Genomic DNA, 15315 nt, shown 5'->3' with positions numbered 1-15315 from the left:
GAGGAGGGAAAGGAAGCAAGGAAGAAGGGCTATAGCTCATCAATTTTTTATTCATTAATACATGTACCACAGTCAATGAGAAGTAGCTGTAGAGATCTGCAGCACTCATATGAGACTAACATAACTAGATTAAATGTGTGCTGCCTTTGTTCAGGTAAATTTATTAAAACCTCAGAACCCATGTAAGGGGCAAAATGAGTATACAACTTCTTACATTTTAACTTGCATCATTCATAGGGATGTGACAGATTTGAAGATGCTTTGCAGTAGCTCTTGTATGTTGAGCTGGTTATTCTAATATTTTATGACTATATTAGTTCAAACCAAAGGAAAATGACTGAAAATATAGCCAGCTAAGGATAAATTGGATTAACTAACTCCACCTCTTCCATAATACTTTAAAGTTGTTAAATCAGACGAATCATGAGAAATATCTGGAATATCTTCTAGTCCATGCCACTGCTTCAGTGCAGATTCAGTTCTAGGGACATCATTCTGCACAGATGTTTGTCTAACCTGATCTCAGAAAACTCCAGTGATGAAGACTTGGTCCTAAGCTATGTATTCCAGTGTTTCACTAGCCTTACTGTTAGAAAGATTTCCTAATATCTAAACAGTATCTCCCTAACTGCAATTTAATCTGCCAGTGAACATGGAAGAGAATGCATTGCCTTTCTTTTGCAGCTACTTTTAAGGCTTTTTAAGCCTCTTATAAAGTTTCTCTCCACCTTCTCCTATACAGCCCATGCAGCCCCATTTCCTTCACTCTTCCCTCATAGATGATGTTTTCTAGACCTTATTCTTGTTGCTCTTCTCTAATTAGTTCTTGAACTGTGAGCAAACGCCTATATAGAATATACCAGCAGAGGCCTTATCAGCACTGGGTAAAGCAGAAGGATTACTTCTCAAGTCTTAGAGACGGTGCTCCCAAATATACACATCTGAATTACGTCTATCTTTTTTGTGAGAGCCTGATGTTAACCCTTGTTAAACTTTGATTTACTATAACTCTAGTATTTCTTTCTGCAGTATAAAGCCTGTCCTTCCTATCCTGTATTTGCAAAACTGATTACTACTGCCCAAATGTGAAACTTTACAGTTGTCCTTGTTGAGTTTCATCCTCTTTTTCACATTATTTTTCTAATCCATCAAAAATTTTTGAATTCTAAGCCTGTCCTTGAACATGACTGCCGCCCCCCTACACTTGCTGTTATCTTCAGATTTAAGAAATATTTTCTTTTCTGTCATCTAGGTAATTACTAAAATTGTTAAATAGTATTTGACCGGAACAGACCCATGTGAAACCCCATTTGATATGTAGCTCTAATTTGAAAATGAACCTCTGATACCCATGGTCTGAAAATATATTTTCTCTCAGTTGTTTACCACATAATAGTAGTTTCATGTAACCGTTTCTCTATGTTGTGTATGAGTATTATATGATATAGTGCCAAAAACCTACTGAAGTCAACCACGTATGATGCCTACTGCTTCTTCCTATTCTTAATGCCTGTTACTCTGTCATAGAAGAAAATTAGATTGGTTTGACATGATTTGCTCTTGACAAATTCATGTTGGCTGCTACTTATCTCTTTGTTGTCTTTTAGAGGCATGTAAATAGTTTAATTAATTGGTCCAGGATTGACATTACGATGACTGATCTTTCAAGAGTTTCTCTTCTCTCATTTATAAATATAGGTAATATGTTTGCCCCTTCTCAGTGTTCTGCAGCCTCAGCCATCTTTCATGCTCTTTAAGAAATAAAGACAGCCGCAGCTGGATCTCAAAATACTCCAGGCTTATTTGGATACATCTAGCGCTATTCAAGTATCCAAGATTTTTTCTCTCCCAATTTTAATCTCAGTTCTTACCCCTTTGTCTTTGGTATTGGTAATTTTTCTTGTCTGATCATAGGTTTTGGTATTGTTGTTAAGATGGAAACAAAAAAGCATGGGCCTTTTCAGTATCAGAATCTTTCTCTTCCTTTTTAGAAGTAGACCAACTCTTTCCATGGCTTTCTTCTTCCGGCTACAACACTTTTAGAATACTTTCCTGTTATCCTTTATATTTATTTTTAGTTGTATTTCATTTTTTGTCTCAACCTTTTGGATTCATCCCCACGTTTTTATACTTATTTTTTGTAATCTGGCCAAGTTTCCAACTTCCTGTACTCTTCTTTTCTAAGTCATTGAAAAGCTCATGATTTAGCTACATTGTTTTTTTAACATGCTTCTGCATGAGAAGAGTTTACGCTTCTGCCTTTAATATAAATTTATAAGGAACTATCAAATCTACTGAATCTCTTAGATTTGTTTCCCAGAAAATTTATCTTTACAATTCTGTGAATTTATTGAATTAGTTCTTGAGGTCCACTGTTTTTATTTTTCCTTCCTTGCTTAAGGATTAGGAACTCTGACATTTAATGCCCAAGTTGCTTTACACCACCTCATTCTCAATCAGTTCCATCTAGTTGGTTTGAATCAAATCTAGGAGCCATCTCTTTTTCCAAAATTCTAAGAGTTTGTTTCCAGCACACTCCTAGAATTTGCTGGTTTGTCTCCTATTTCTCTGGTTTCCTAACAGATGTCCTGAGCAGTTAAATTCCTGCATTTCACCAAGTCTGGAGCTTTCATACGATCCTATATCAGTTTACAAAAACATCATTCTTTTCATCTTCCTGGTTCAGTGGCCTACAAAAACCTATACTGTCACAGCACCCTCATTTTTTTCCTATTACTTTCACCCATGAATTTACAACCTATCTATCTTCTTTCACACCCTGGACATTAGAAAAATTGTATATTCTTGATATGCAAGAAAACACCACCCTTCCATATTCCTTCCACAAGTTATACCCTTCCATATTGAAATTCTTGTCATGTAAATTACTCAAACAAGTGTCTGTTATGCCAATTGAGTTATAATTTTGATGGTGTACTAAGACTATCAGCTCTTCCTGTTAATCCCCACACTTTTTGCTATACCGAACTGTAAGAAATTGAGTAGATTGCCTTGTCCTCCTCCTTGTCCCTCTTATAACCCTATTATGTATATCTCTACCTATCTTACTTTTAGGCTTTTGACCCGATCTGCATTTTTTTCTAACACATGTGGACTCTTCTCACAAATTATCATTATATCTAATTTAATGTCCTCCTAACTATGGTTGCATACCTGTGCCATCACAATTAACAATGATAAACCAGGACAATGAATTTTAAAGACTGTTCCTTCTTTCCAGCTAACCCACAAGTGGTTTGAAGCAAGAAAGGAAAGGGCTGGCTAAAACAAGAGATCAAACAACCTTTGGCAGGCTTAAAAAAGGTCTTCACATGGAAGAAGGTACTTGTTTGAGGGAACAAGACTGAGACATGGGGGAACATGTGGCTTACAGTCAGGAAGGACAGAGATTTGGATAAGATAAATATGTATGTAAAATACTCTTTTGGAGGCCTTTCTTCCCCAAATACTTTATTCCACTGCTAAGTAAGCAATTCTTGACTGACTCATGTATATTATTATGGCAGAAGGAAAAAATTTAAGTACCTGTTTGGTTGAAGTTCAAGTACTGACCATGACTGAAAGAAGGAGGTGTGGGATTTCCCTGAAGATGGGTTGAAGCACTAGGCCTCAAATCTGAGCGCTGCACAGTCTGGTTACTATCTTGCCTTGCACAGTCATGCTTGACTTTGGGCTTACGTCTCACAGCCATGCAATTCATGTCATGCATCAGTACTCACTGTAGAATCAGAGTTCAAGTGTGAGCCATTTTGCACCTGTACGTGAGTTCCTCTGCACACAGAGCCATCTGGCTTTTTCAAGACTAGAGGCATAGTGGTGAGCTGAAGTTCAGGCTTCATAAAGGATCAGGACTTAAGAGTATGCGTAAACCCCAGACTAATACAGACCTAGACCAAGTATGGAAAATAGTACAGATGTAGGCTGGAACCAGGAAGAAGATAAAAATGCACTTGAATTCTAGTGTAACTGAAAACTGGGGAACTCTTAAATAACTCACTTAGACCTCTGAAAGCAGTCCACATCATTGACTCAAAATGGCACGTCAGCGGCTGTATTCTGACCTGATCAACATTATCATCAAGCATGTAAAAAAACATATTCCAACACTGAGTTTTCTGTGCTTTTTAAAAAGATGGGTAAGGCTTTTTTCTTTCATTTTTCTGATATTTGCAAAGACAGATAATCAAAAAGACTCCTTTAACATAATGTAATTTTCCTAGAATCATCGAGAACTCTACTGAAAAAAATTGTAAAATAGAAGGATGACCTTGGGGCTAACTTGAAAGGGGTTTTTTGAAATGCTTGTTAAAATAAGGCCCAGTTTTGAGGAAATAATTAAAAATGTGACAATTTCTGCAATTTAATAATATCAAAATTTCCTGAGTTACTGCAGCTCTACAGATACTTAGAGAAGCTATTAGGAAGAATTTGGGGGGATTTAAGAGAGCCTTTCAGCATCTTGTGAAAGCAGATTTTCTACCAGATGTTTTTAAAGAAAGAAAAAAAGCGTATTTTGATTCTATTGAATCATCAGCTGCATGAGAATCGTTGTCTTCTGAAAAGCCCCTTAAGCACTTTCTCTGGATCAAATATTAAGAGGAACTTTTATTAATTAATTTCTTTTTTTCCTTTAGATGATAGAGATTGGCTTTGGAAGCTTCTCAGAAAATTTTCTAACAATTTTGGGGAAAGGGTCCTATATTCTGAGATTTTTCCAGAACATTACTATCTAGGGTACGATAATGCTTTTAAGATTAGCAGAAGATGATGTTTTTAATGCAGAATCCTCACTGTCACAGAATTATGTGAAAAATACCAAAATAATATATTTTAATGTCACTGATAATTGCCGTCATTTAGTAAAGTAAACCAAATTCATGTGGAAGAATTTGCTTTCTCTGTGCTCAGGCTTTATTGAGGCAAGATTCTGAAACTCTCTGTGATGATCACACGCATAATTGCTGCTGTTGCTGTTTTTCTATGCTTCCAGTTTATGTTACATTTCTAATGAAAACTGATACAGAGCAGTCACCATGAATAAGACAACATTTACCAACAATTAGCATACAATGGCATCTGAAATACTACAGTTACCGCCTACCTAATGTACAAAAAAATACCGGAGCGATTCAGTTGAGTTCTGAAAATTGGATGGTCTAGCCTTCTAAGCAACTTCGGCGGATCTTAGGCCATGATTACACACTTGATGGCAGAGCTGTTTAAGTCGGTGTAAGCAGCTCTCCCACCCCTCCAGCTGCTTTTCCCCACCCCTGGGCCACCCACAGCCAAACAAACAGCTGTGCCAGCACAATGCAGCGGGCGCTACAGGAACAAGGGCTGGGAATGAGGAGGGCTGCACTGAAGAAATACATGTGATAGTGTCATAAAGTGCTTAAGTTCCTTAGGTGCTTTTTAAAATTTTTCAACTATCTCCATTCAATCAGTGGGCACAATTAATCTGCATCACTTAAATATCAGTTATGCCTATCTTTTCTTGGGGACAACCCTATGATAATGGAGGGAATAAATATCATATGGCCAGCTGTGACCTCCTTGCTGCATCAGTCAATGCTGAAGACTGAGTCCACTAATTTGTGTCCTAATGTACTAATGAAACTTCAGATCACTTGATGAAACTGTAGAACCAAAGCTAGTGGGAGACAGATCTCCTATGGATATCAGAGCAAGTTTTGACTTGGTGAAGATTTACTGTGGCATTCGGCACACAGCATTAGTTTAGCGTACTGATACAAGTTGTAACCCCAACTTTCATAATCACAGCAAAAATCTCAGTAATGACTAAATGGATATGATAAGCAACAACCTTGTGCCCTGTAACAGTCATCTACACAGGCTGAATTTGGAAGTGTCCTAAAATGTGTATTTCTGCTGCCTACAATGGGGTAAATCTGAGCAGCACAGTGAGATATACTGAAAAATGCACTGTCAAGTTACCACTAGGTTATCGTTTCTCTGTTTTTGTTCTTCCCTTGGTAAAAACATGGATAGGAATTAGAAAGATACTCCCACCTGCTCCATAACAGCAGTTCTGGCTACCATGGCTTTGTTTGCCCAGTTCAATGGGTTGACTTCCCTGGCTATCTACTTTGTCCTTCAGCGGGAGGAATTAAAGCAGGTCACTCATTGCCTCTTCTCTTCAGCAGCCTTACGCAAAGTGTGGTAGGTGTCTGCATCTCTGACACTTCAGTAGGGTTGAAGAACCTTGTCCTGGACCTGAACACAGGGTAAAGTGAAACCGTGAATTTAGTGTGTTACCTGCTCCACGGTAACAGCTTGTGTGCACACCTCCACTCAGGGATAACAGTGAAGTAATCCAAGGTAGCTTACCCCTCACATTATGCACACATAGAGGCAGTTCCACCACAGGAGTTGTAAATTCACACCCAGCTTACTGTGCGGTAACTTCTTCATGTGCCTAAATCCTAAGGTATTCATGCTTAACAAAGTGTCACAGTGGAAGTGAGAATGCTACACACTGGCCACATGGCCACACATTGCTTGAAACAACTCATTAATTTGCAATCTCTTTTTAGTTCAAAACAGACATAGGTGTACATTTAGTGATAAGATCTATTCTCTTCAGCTCTTTAATCTGTCTCAGTAAGAGCTAGAATCAGATCTTTCAAACAAAAGTTCAAGGAATCCTCAGTAAAGGTGTGTCATAATCTGCCTAGTATCTATCTTTATCTCACGTGCTTATTTTCAGATTGACTAAGGATCTGGAACCTCAGGTTTTGTATCTTCTTCTGTACATATTTGTTTTAGTTTAACTGTTACAGATTTGAATATTCTTGTTATCCATGTAAAAGGTAGGAGCTTTTTTCTTTGCATCTTGGGAAGTTCTTGACCTCAATTATCTATAGTGGCAATGAGTTCCTTTGTCTAAAATCATGTGGTTTGATGTAATATTTTCTTTTATTGGTAGTGAATTTGTAAACTTTCACTTTCATTGACTGTTCCACTGTTCTTATGTATCAGACATTGCGAACAGAAGCTCTCAATCTTTTTTCAGCAACAAACAATGGGATCAGCTGTGGCATACCAACTGAGGACTGAACTGCACCGAGCAATCTTTATGCAGACATAACTGTCCAAAATGCTGCCTGGCTCCTGCCAGTGCATCAACAAGATCACATACTTTTTGGAAGTAAATCTTAAAATGACTGATTTTTAGTTATGAATAACTTATAAGGCTCAGACAAGCATTAAAATAAGGACCCCAAAAGGCAAAGATTCACTTTTCAGTTACGTTGTGCAAGTTTCTAAAGGTGTAACATGAAAAATTATTTGGCTTCAGGCATTAGGACTGCATACAGGAAGTGCACCAACTCCTCATAAATTCCCTTCTTACCCTGCAAATGGAGATGCTTGCACAGACTACTCTGCAGGCTTCTGTACGACAACTGGCTACTTCCAGGATTATCAAAAAGACACTGCTAACAGCTTCTCCAAATGTAAAATTAAAACAGTACATGTCATAGCTGGTCTCTCCTCTGCCTTAGGATGAAAACACTCTTTCTCTCCTCCTCCTATTTGACGTAGAAGCAAATTCTCAAACTCAGGTTTTTGATGTGCTAAATCACTGTGCTGCCCCACTACGCCTTAGAAGTGGATGTTTTTTCTTCATGACGTTTGGGACATTTGGAGAACATAGTTTAGAGCCTCGTGGAGCTTCTAGACTAAATCCCTCCTTGATTTACCCTCTACCTATTGTTCTATGTTCCATGTTATTTAAACCAGAGAAAAATCTGGACATATAGTGGCTAATACTTGGAAGCTACTTTGCATGAAAAAGGAAGACTGTAGCAAAACTCAAGGATCTAATTGTCATGAACTGCAACTTGCGTGTTTGAAACAAAAGTCTCTAAATAGCAAGATCAAAGGTGTTAATTCTTCTGAGGTTGTAGAAAAACTTGAAAAAAGAAAAATGAAAATTCGGTTTTGTATAGGTTGCGGTAGCAAAGATTTGGCTGAGAAAAGCCCTCAGAGCAAATGAAGTAAGTGGAGGTGTCTCATCAGAAATATGGAATTAAACAGGAAGGGTAAATTAGGATAAATAGAAATTACTATTCGATGGGTCAATGTTAAAGGTACAAAGTTCTGGGTACCACATGTGAAATCTTGATCTCACTGAAGTCAACGGGAATTTTCTAACTGATCATTCAACATCTGGATTTCATGTCATTTATTCTTCAGAAACAGAAGAGTTAATGTTGGTATATGTGCATGTGTGTGTATCCAATCAAAGTGTTATCTTTTTTCAATAGCAAAAAACTCAGGCATTAATTAGCAGCAAGTAGTCGAGTTGGGCACAGAGCTGTGTGGAGAATACAGCTGAAAGAGCAAAGTGGACCTGCCTGGAAAAAGCAGCAGACGGAGCGGAGTTCACAGAATGATATAAAGCAATAGGCTGGAATAGTGAACTATCCTGGACAGGGAATTAGGGAAGAAAAGAAATAGGCCAACTAGCCAGGAGGCAGCAGGGCTTACTGGACAGCTCTGATTTTAATGAGGCTCTCACAAGCTATGTTTGCAGGATGTCAATAGTACTCACAATGTATTTATTTCATTTATGAATAGATATCTGTGTGGCAATGGTGAATAAATAAGTATTCTAAAGATCTATAGGGGTCAATGCAACACCTTCACATGACGAAGCTGTCTCACAACACAGTAAAATGTGTCAAGACATTAAGCAATGGCTGATGCGATGGTGAAGTATCAAGATACTGCAGTTAATGGCAACCGTAACTCTGTAGATAGCGGGACTGATCTGACATGCATAAAATGTGAGTGGAGGGGCTGTCTAGTCTTTAGTGGGAAAAACAGAATGACTCAATGTTACTATTCTCTGACATGAAATACTGCCCAACATTTAAAAAAAAAAGTGCTCAAAGATAGGTTCTTACGTACTTACTTAGGAGCCTGGTTTTCAAAAGTGGTGAGCAGCTGAGTCAGTGGCCATTGCTAGGCATCGAACATTTTTCAGAATTCAAATAACCTCCGAGTACGTATTTAAAATACTATTTTTGAAACCTGGACTACTGGGCCTCCAAGGAGGACCAGCCCGGCAGTGCATCTAAACGCAAACCACCTCCAGGTCCACCAGATTCAGAGAAACTCTGAGCTGACTTACTTGGGGGTAGGATCTGGCCCTGGCGAAGGAGCCCAGCGTACAGCGCTTGCTCTCCAGGCTCCGGTGAGCCGGGCCCGCGCAGCACGGGGCTGAGCCTGGGGGCAGTGATCCGTGTGAGAAGGGGCCTCGCGTCGCACTGGGAGCGAGGCTCAGCGTGTGCTGAGGCCTCACGGAGCACCCGCGTCCTCGCCAAGTCCCTGGGGACAAACCCTCCGCCGCCCTTTACGGGAAGGGCCCTGCTGCCTTCCCCCCGCAGCCCTGCTGGGGGTGGCGGCCGTGAGGCAACCTCGCCGGCAGAGAGCATCGCTGGCACCTGTCCCACCGCGCCACGGGCAGCGGCACGGCGGGGGTGGGGGGTGGGGTGGGGGCGGCCCGGCCCGAGGCGCGCGGAGCCGTTGCCGCCCGCGGGGCGGGGCGGGGCGGCAGCGGCCGGGCGCCGGCGGGGGAGGAATGTCCGCGCCAGGCCGGGGTCAGCGCAGGGGCCGCCGCCGCCGCCGCCGGCCGCCCCCAAAGCCCGGACCCGGCCGCCCCAAACTTCGAGGCGGCGCGGATCCGGATTCGGGCAGCAACTTCGCGGCTCGGGCCAGCCGCTAGCAAACAAGCTGACTTTTTGGCAGCCCTTGCTGGATAACGATCCGCAGTGTGAATCAGCCCCTGCAAACAAATGCAATTTTTTCCTATGCCTGTCAGATTTTGGAGGCGAGCGGGAGAGAGGAAGAAAGAGATGCCTCCAGACACACAGACGGGCAATGGCCCCGCCTGCGCGCCGCCTCGGGCCCGGCGGGGCCCAGGCCTTCCCCGCGCAGCCTCCGCGGCCGCCTGGCGCGGGCTGTGCGCCGAGGCCCGGCCGGCGCCCGCGCGGGGAAGGTGGGAGCAGCGCTCGCTCCCGCTCTCACTTTGTCTTGGCAGGGCACCGCCATCAGACGAAGTGGGAGGAAGAAACATTAACTCCAGCAGCTGTTTCTTGACCCCAGCTGTCAGTCTGCCCGAGCATACATTTTTTTGGAGAGTCCTACCGGGGAACAAAGAGGGAGTTTTCGGGTGCGGGGAAGTTGGGGGCCCGCGGGGGCCGCCCCCACCCCGCCGGCGCGGCGCCCCCGCCCGCCCGCCCGCCGCCTCCGCCGCCCTCCGCGCTGCGCGGGGCCCCGCCGCGGCCGGTCGCGGGCTGCCGCTCGGCGCGCACACAGGCGCAGGCACACACACGCACACACACACACACGCACACACGCGCGCGCGCACACGCACACACAGCCAGCGCCAGCGCTAAGAGCCGTAGCTAGACTACAGTAATTCCCCAGCATGGGCGGCTTGAAACTGCTCGGGCTGAATAGCATTTGCTGTTCCGTCCCCGCGGCCGCCTCCCGCCGGCCCTGCGAGGAGCTGCTCTCTCATCCTCCTGGAAGTTGTGCTGACACAGTCTCGCTGCCACAAGAAGTTTGTCAACATCAAACTTGCCCTGTGCGCGCTGCGCGCACCTCCCTCCGCCGCTGGCGCCGGTAAACAGCCGCCAGCCGCACGGCGGACACGCCTGGCCACGCCGCGGCCTGCCCGCGCCCGCCCGCTCCGGCCCGGCCCGCTCCGGCCCGGCCCGGGGGGCGGCCGTCCTGGGGGAGCCCGGGGGGCGCCCGGGGGCGGGGGTGCCCTGTGCGGCGTGGGGGGTGCTGAGCGGGTGCTGCGGCGGGAGCACCCCCGGCCCCGCGGGGCACCGCTGCGGCCTGCGGGCGCACCGGCCCTGCCCCGGTTGCGTGAGTTTTGTGCCTTCTGATTTCTGCGGGGAAAGTGGCAGTGCTGTCCTGGCTTTCCGAGTGTAGCAGGGGTTACTTGGAAACGGCGGCATGGCAGAGTCAGGGATGTTGTTCACACAGAGACATCTGCTCTTGCGGTGGCTGTCCTTCGAACAAAGAGATGCCAAAAACGTCCTTCCTTGCCTCTTGAAACTGAGCAAAATTGAGAAATACCGAGTGGAATTTTTATGTATAAACACACACATACACACACACATATGTGAACAGTCAGATAGGTTGACACCTTTGCTGTCATACATCTGAAAACTTTAGCTGATTCCTTACCCTGATCTTACATTGGACCAAGGTTGCTTGAAGTTGCTTCTACATAATTTTTAGGGTTTGGAGGTTTCGGGGATGGGGGAAGGTTGGTTTTATTGGCTTCATGCCATTGGAGTTCTCTGAAGGCTTCTTGAAAGGGGGATTAACTCTTTGTATGGCTTACAATGCATGTTACTCATGCACAAACCTTTGCAGTGCTGTCCTCTTAAAAATAATGGGCCTCTTTAGCAAAGCCATAACCTGGACATACGTAAGGGTCGTGACAACAGGGAGGAAGCTAAACAGAACATGCAAAACTGTACCACTTAAAACTGCTGGCAACTGCTCTTTTCCCCCCTCTCATCCACTTTGTATTTTATATTTTGCAGCATCAGAACATTTGTGACCAGAAAGCAAGCAAGCATACCTCTACCAATGTCCTCATACATACCAGGAAATCTAAGAACTGAAAAGCTTTGTCCTGCAAAGTGCTGATTATCAGTGCAGCTCATGCTAAGGAAGTGCTCAAAGGACACGTACCTTTTACCAAGTGAGCAGTCCCAGTTGCTGGGGAAGGGCTCAGTGCCTGGCAGGATATGGCCCTGAAAGAATTACGGTATTTTCTGTGCAATAACCATATTAATCTTAGCATACTAGTGCCCCAGCCGTGTTTTATATTTTCAGCCTAAACTGAGAATCTGTTTACAGCAATCTCTTGGTATCTAATAAGGATGCAGGAGTGGCTCAGTCCTCCCCAGCATCCCTAATAAGGGAAAAGGAGAAGATGAATATTGAAATGAATGTGCCTGTGTGTGTGTGTGTGTGTGTGCTGGAGAAGAAGGTGTGAGGAGGAGTATTATGAGGACTGTGAGGGCAACCAATTCATGAGGGACAAAGCAAGACGATCAGCTTCACTTGCTGTGCTGTAGACAGCAAACTGTTCGTCCTGATCAACTTTTTGAATGAAGCAGTATTTATATATCTTTTCTTCTATATTAGCCATAAAAAATCCTGAATGCATATGTTAGAGTTGATCAAGGAGTATTTGTCTTACACTAGTGAAGAATATTTTTGCCGTTTGGTAGAGTGAATGTGAATACTAGCCCTTGACCCCTCAGATTTATATAAAGCCTCCTTATTTTGAAGGTGATCAAAGAGATACATTTTAAGTGCCTCTGATCTTAATTTGATTAGAACTGATGAATGAATGTTCTTGCTTTGTTTAAATAAAAATTATGATTATACAAATGAAAGATCACTGAGATAGTTTTGAATGTCTCGAAACTGCCTAAATAGAAATCAGAGATGCTGCCACTGCTCTTTAGGAAAAATCTCACTGTCCCCTTGTGAAGTTTCCAGAAAATACCCTATTACTGGCTAAGATGATCACGGTGACCTATTTCTCTTTCTGTCCTTTTTTGTCTTTTTAGTTAATACAGTTATGTTTGGGGGAATGGAGTGAGAGTTCCTACAATAATTTACCTGGCACATGCTTCTGACTGTGCCAGTTGTGGGACACAGATGAGACAGTAGCAGTGGTGTTTCAGGGCAAGTTTTCAGGTATACAGCCAAGACATTTTCACCAGTCCTAATTTATAACCATAATAAACTATAGCAGTGATGAAAAGACTACCTAATTTTTAAAAGCTTCAAAAATCGCTGACTGACTCAGGAAAATGATGAATGATTATATGGCTGTATACATTTGAATATGGAAAATTTGATACTTTTTGTGAAACTTATCTTGTTACTTGCATTTTTCCCCAACATTAATTGCCCAGACCTTAAATGGAAGGTATTAGCATATGTGAATACTCTGAGTGCTGTACTCGTTTGGATTCAAGTACTTGCAAGTTAAATAATAAGTTAATTTGAAAATGTCATCATCAGAAGCCTCAGTCAGTGTAGGGCTAAACTAGCATATTTTGCAAGCAGGGTTCTCCTGAGAGGACATCCAAATATACAATACATGTAGGACTGGGTGGTGAGGATGATAATTAAATACTTTCTTGGAACTTTTAATCACATATTAAAGTCACAATAATTACATGTTGTGATTACATGATTTTTCTTCAAAAGGTTTTTCATTTTCATTTAAATATTCATTTTAAAGCTTACTTTAAAATGGCATATGTATACAAACCATGGTTCTCAGAACTGATAGGAAATTATTCTGGTTTTAGGATCCTAATATGTACCTTCCTATTGGAACCACATTATCCCCATGAACCGTTAGCTAAGGGACCATCCACTATAATCCTTCAGATGTGTAAAATTAAATTATTTTAATAGGACTACTCATTTATTTAAGTACATAACCTTGTAAGTTCTTCAGGCTCTCTGGAAGACAGATAATATTTTCAGTCCTTTTGACTTCAGTTGGAACCAGTAGTGCTCTTTGCACATGAGGTGGTTGGCACCTTGATGGATTGGGCCCTGGGCTCTCTTAAGTCTGTTGTCCCAATTGACTGCAGTAGGTCTGCCATTAAAAAATCTGTGGATAATATAATGCTTTAACATTACAGATAAATAATGACTTTTTGTGTTTGACTTTTTAAATCTTCTTGGAGAGGCACAAATTATTCAATCAAACTGTTTATTGAAGCTCTTTCTGAATGAGGTCCCAAGATACACATCCATCATTGTGAAAAAATTCCTTCTGAGACTTTTGCAGGGGTTCCTTCTCTAATCTGTATCTATAGAAACATTTTTGTAACTGCAAATGAATGACTAAACAATTTCATGGTTTCTCGTATGCACATATAGTATATAATGTCAGCAATTACTAAGATGACCCATTCATTCATCTAAATTTTCTGAGGCATTTTGGAGGCTGCCTACACAAATTTCTTTGAAAATGACAAATGAATGCCTGTACTCTAACTCCACGCACTCACCACCATTTTGTTTGCAGGGCACATAAATAGGAGTGCAGAATTTGCTCTTCATGCACACAAGTAGGCATCACTAGTGCTTGCACACAGGACACTGAACTAGCAAACATTCTAATTTTCTTGTCATTAGTCACACAGATCCCATGACAAATTTTTGTAAATTTAGTCCAACATAAGGTAAACAGGAAGGATAACAGTACAGAGAATAAAAGGTAACCTCAGTTGGATAGTTTGTCTTCGGTACTCTTAGTTTGTATATACCAGTTACAGTCTAAACTCACTCTAACAAACTGTGTTTTTAAAATAACTCCATTTATAACAGTCTTAACAGCAAGAACTTTTAAACTGGTCATCAACACCAATTAAGAGTAAATTCACACAAGGTTGACCAGAATACAGTCATCATATTTTTCTTGTTTTTCTCAATAGTTAGCCTGTAAGTACACATCTTTTCATTTATTTGGTATTTCTTTTAAAACTACTGTGTAAATGTTGAAATAATCTCTGGAATAACAATAAATATCCATTCACTGTTCATTATTCTCATGCATTAACTTTTTAATTCCTCTTATAACAAACACCCTAATATAGTGAATATTTAACCAAGTCCTCCAGGGTTGGTTTTATGCATACTTAATAATAAGGCAGGTACAGAAAATGTATTATTGCATGAGACTGAAGACACAAACATGGTGCAGCACTGTTCTGTACAAAATAAATATGATGGGGCATTAGATACAGCTAAGATAAACAGAAGGAGTTAGCGCAATACAGTCATAGTCCACAGATAGTTGGTGTACAGATTTTATACACAGATAAAATGAAAGTATCTGGAACAAAATGGTTGTATCTATTTAAATTATAATGCAAACGCTGTATATGCAGTGAAGGCCAAATCTTAAAATCCTAACTCAATACAAACCATGTAAAAACATCAGAATGCATTTCATTGTAAATAATAGACCAGTGTTTTAAAAGATACTTCAAAATAGTAGATAAAACTTATCTTCCATGCGTATTACCTTGTGGTAACTGGGTGGTATCCAAAACTTCTCAAATTAATTTGAGGATCATTCTGAATCTAATTTGAGCTATGATCTGTTTCATATTTTACACAAAATTACTTCTATTTTAACTGTCTTGTAACTGTAAATGCATCTTGTGTAGGTTTTACATCAAAGTGCAATATTTTCCATTA

General features: G+C 41.7%; 1 long non-coding RNA gene across 2 annotated transcripts in view; it reads right to left on the bottom strand.

Moving 5' to 3' along the window:
* The window catches only part of LOC135324286 (uncharacterized), a 37223-nt gene extending 27706 nt beyond the window's left edge, over positions 1-9517 (bottom strand). For both annotated transcript variants that reach the window (XR_010385653.1, XR_010385652.1), the window contains exon 1: positions 9179-9517. This is a non-coding gene — a long non-coding RNA (uncharacterized LOC135324286). The remainder of the gene's footprint in view (positions 1-9178) is intronic.
* Between the last annotated feature and the right edge of the window lie 5798 nt (positions 9518-15315).

The sequence above is a fragment of the Dromaius novaehollandiae genome, chromosome W, assembly GCF_036370855.1.
Source record: "Dromaius novaehollandiae isolate bDroNov1 chromosome W, bDroNov1.hap1, whole genome shotgun sequence".
NCBI lineage: Eukaryota > Metazoa > Chordata > Aves > Casuariiformes > Dromaiidae > Dromaius > Dromaius novaehollandiae.
The sequence above is the reverse complement of the archived record's forward strand: the minus strand, read 5'-3'. Positions and strand labels throughout refer to the sequence as shown.